The sequence below is a fragment of the Formica exsecta genome, unplaced genomic scaffold, assembly GCF_003651465.1.
Source record: "Formica exsecta isolate Colony F162 unplaced genomic scaffold, ASM365146v1 scaffold237, whole genome shotgun sequence".
NCBI lineage: Eukaryota > Metazoa > Arthropoda > Insecta > Hymenoptera > Formicidae > Formica > Formica exsecta.
Window position 1 is genome coordinate 458,476 of NW_021849649.1, and position 4,240 is coordinate 462,715.

A 4,240-nucleotide genomic window follows, 5' to 3' on the forward strand; every position below is an offset into this window, starting at 1 on the left:
AGAATTTCCCCTTGCAACTCCTGCAGTTTTCGCAGCGTCTGTTGAGCGACGTGTGGCCTAGCATTGTCGTGGTGGAAGATGACGCCTTTTCGATTGGCCAAAATCGGACGTTTTTCTCGAATAGCTGCAGCGAGTCTAGTTAGTTGCTCACAGTACTTGTCCGCCGTGATTGTTTCGCCGCGTCGGAGCAGCTCAAAGTAAATAATTCCCTTGCGATCCCACCAAACACACAGCAACACCTTCATCGGATGCAAGCCAGCCTTTGCTACGGGTTCTGCTCCTTCAGCTGCTGTTTTCCATGTTCTCTTTCGCTGTACGTTTTTGTAGAGAATCCACTTTTCATCGCCTGTTACCATTCGATCTAAAAAAGGCTTTTTTTTGTTACGCTCGAGAAGAGAAAGAGCCACAGTCATACGGTTTAGCTTATTCCTTTCAGTCAGGAGATGCGGCACCCATGTATCAAGCTTGGAAACGTATCCAAGCTTTTTTAAATGACGAAAAGCGGTTGAATTATCGATGTTCAGCCTCTCAGCAATATCCTCAGTTGTAATCCTTGGGTTTCTTTCCACTAAGGCATGCACAATGTCATCATCAATGCCAGAAGGCCGTCCAGAGCGGGGTTGATCCTCCATGTTGAAATTACCATTTCGAAATCTGCCAAACCACTTTTTGACTGTTCGGAGAGCAGGAGCGCGGTCTAAATAAACGGTTTGAATATTTTTTTTGTGCAATCCCAACACTCATGCCTTTCCGAAATTCATATAACATTACATGCTGCAAATGCACCTTTTCGTTCTCCATTTTTAATGATTTCTCTTATGCACAAATGGACTTATCTGAACAATGTCTGACGCTAAATTGACATAAGACAACGTCATCTATTCGGTGTAAGCAACAATTACCACACGAAAACAATAGAACTCCGCCATGCAGTAACTTAATGCCATCTATGAAAATCGGGCACGAACTTATGCAATCATCCAATATTTAAAATTGCATCTCCTACCTCTCTTTTTTTTTTTTTTACAAATTTCGCGATAAATATCCGGATGGTGGCATTGCTTTATGCGGATCGGAATATATACATACCGCCAACCGATGATTTTTTTATGCAAAAATATGTGCAACGGATCACGAGAAAAATATAATCCAAACGACCATGCGCACACATCGATAGAGTCTGCGCGCGAGCGGAATAAAATTAAGTGATGCGGCAACGTGTAGAATAACGAGGATTGATTTCCTTGTTCACTCGAGCAAATTTCTCGACTTTAGATGTTATGGTTAAAGTCCAAATATATCGTATATGATAAAACGAATGGAAAACTGCGATGAGTCAAATTTTGAACGGGTGTCCATGTTTGATTAGATTAGTCTCTTTGAGTATTCCTTTCACATATTATTGCTTTTGCGGCTCGAATCGCGAAAATACATGCCGTTCGATGAAAACAGTGAGCTTCTCAAATTCCATTAATATATTCAAAGAGAGAGAGAGAGAGAGAGAGAGAGAACGATCAAACTAGCGATATCTGCTCGAAGCTACTCGGGAAGTTCGCGAGGCCTCCTTACCTTATAAATATTCAGATTGGTAACAACCCTTTCCTCGCGAAGAGAGAGTCGTGCGCTTGAATTTTTGAGGGTTAATCGAGGCGAAATTTAGCGGTTACTCTCATTTAAATGAACGTCCTTCGCTGGGAAACCATTATTGCAGACTGCCGCCATCGGCGAAGCGTAGTTATACCGCCCTTCCGACAACTGGATGAGATTTCATCGTAAAGAGGCGAGAAACCACTTTATTCAAACAAACTCGTTAACAAATTATCTAATTTTATTCTTATAAGACTCGAAAAAAGTTAATAATTACTTGTGTATTAATCAACACAAATTAATGTTTGAAAAGTACAGTTTTATATTTACGATCCGTTTATCATAACTTTATAGAATAATTATTTACACAAAACTTTATCTCTTAAAGAATAGAACAATAATGATGAAAAAAGAAAAAGAATTTATTATAAATGATTAGCATTTGTCAATGTATTATCCGAAATAAGATAAAAACATTAAATGCTTATATGTCGCGCATATAATTTTTCTATAGTCGTATCGGAAAATAATTACGGAAAATTACAGTCCGAGTGGATTTGATAATGTACGCTAATCATCTCAAATACGAACGTAAAAAGCGTTGAAAGAATCGGATGATGCGTCGAGTAATACACACCGTAGATTGATACCGGCCGGAAGGCCAATAAACTATGCGACTGTTTCGAAGCGATTGACAACTCAGAACCTCAACCGTATGTTGCGGTATGTTGGTAATCCCGCCAACCCTTCGGGCATGCGGAGCACACCCTCCTTTTCTCGCCCGCCGCGCCGTGATTCAAACATCCCGAGAACGGCGTCGGCGGGAGGGAATGGGAAGGGGATGGCCAAAGCAAGGACCAGAGAAGCGGAAACAGAGACGAGTACAAGGAAGAACGGAAGGATGTTGTACGACGCGAGGAGCGAAAGGTGCACGAGGGTGGAAAGAGACGACACGGCACCGAGTGCATCGTTCCGTGTTGAACTTTCCGTCTATGGTCTGAGTGAAATCGTTTCCTGCGGAAGAGCAAGCACTCCGTACCCACCGCCGAACATCGCGATTTCCTCCGCGAGCCAATTCGCCGAACATTCGTCGACTTCCGGGACGCGACGATCGGCAATGCCGTATTTGAGATTGAGGTTTGAAATTTTCGCTGCACGATGATGACATTGTAAATCATCGTCGAATGTCTCATACTTGTTTTCCCTTACGGTTACATTTACCTTTGAATATTCCAATTAAATATAATAAACTGTGTAAAAGTTTAAGAAGAGAAAATGCAGTTGCAAAATATGACAAAAGTACCTATCTTTATGTTTTTGTTTTTTTTTCTCCATCCTGGGTTAACATATCTGAATGATTTTGTTTTATTATGTTTGGTTACAATTTGATCGATGCTTTTTGCTGAGTAAACTCTTTCTGAATTTTTAAATTATGGTTTGGATAAAGTCAAATTTTTTGACGACTTTAATCATTTTTGATAAAATTACAATTTCTTTAAATTGCACGATTAAATCGTTTATTTATTTTTGAACCGATTAAGAATGACAACAATGGAATCAGCTGTTTTTAAGAAAAAGATATATAAAGATTGAAAAACATGATTGGAAAAGAATTTTTCAAGAGTTTTTGAGGTCATTTTCGTATGTGTAATATTTTTTAGGTATTTTTTAAACATATGCACAAATCATTTTATATATAACTCAAGATATTATTCACGCGCGTGAGAATTACCTACTCCTTTTAAAAAGAAATAAAACAATAAAAAAAATAAAAAATAAATTGGTATGTTTTACTAATTTTAAAATGTTGAATATGTATGTATAATTTTATATAAATATATTATATGTAACTCAGCGACAGACGTTGGCAACAGAAAAGAAACTTTTCAGAAAGGAAAGATTTATGCATATGTTTTCTCTCTCATTCGATTGTGCTAAAGTGGCTGCGCTAGCTTAATAGACGTCATCGCCAATAGACATCGAGTGGATCCCACGGTATTACGGCGCGTGTATATCGCGATATCGCGTCTCGTAATGCGTGATGCGGCTAAATCCTCAGCACCGCGCAAAAAGCACGATTGCCAAAGCTCCCGTACGTACTCCTCTCTGTTTATAGCAAACAAGCGCCACATGACGTGGCGAGAGCGAGGGCTGCGAAACGACAAAATAGGGTGAAAGATGTCGAATATTCGGGCGTCGTCGAAATGATAACGCGATTAATGCACGCTATCGAAGGGTGCGTATCTTTAAACTATACTTATTCGAGAGTGTGCTCGCGTGTGTTCACGTGTGTCAACGCGTCCTAATTCTCGAGATGCGCGATTTGAAAGATTATCGTTGGAGAGATAGAAAAAGAGAAAATAAAAGAGAAAAAAAAAATCGAAAGCAATAATGAAACGATTTTTACGATGTTGTAATTAAAATTTTATAATTTCGAAGGGAATTGTATATATCCCTGTGTTTCTGGAAAAAAAGTCTTTTATACTCTGAGAGAAAAATCTAACATTAGAAAAATATATCATCCAGATTATATTTATATATTCGGCTAAAATATGATTCGTTTTCTCGTAAAAGAAAGATGTCGAGTGCGACTAAATGAAGTGGTAAGATATCGTTTTATCGGTAGAATACGGGGAGACGGAAAGAAGGAAAG

The 4,240-nt window shown here is 38.9% G+C and overlaps 1 pseudogene; it reads left to right on the plus strand.

The window, feature by feature from the left end:
* Positions 1–2,230: 2,230 nt before the first annotated feature.
* LOC115235922 lies at positions 2,231–2,762 on the plus strand (annotated as a pseudogene).
* Positions 2,763–4,240: the final 1,478 nt, after the last annotated feature.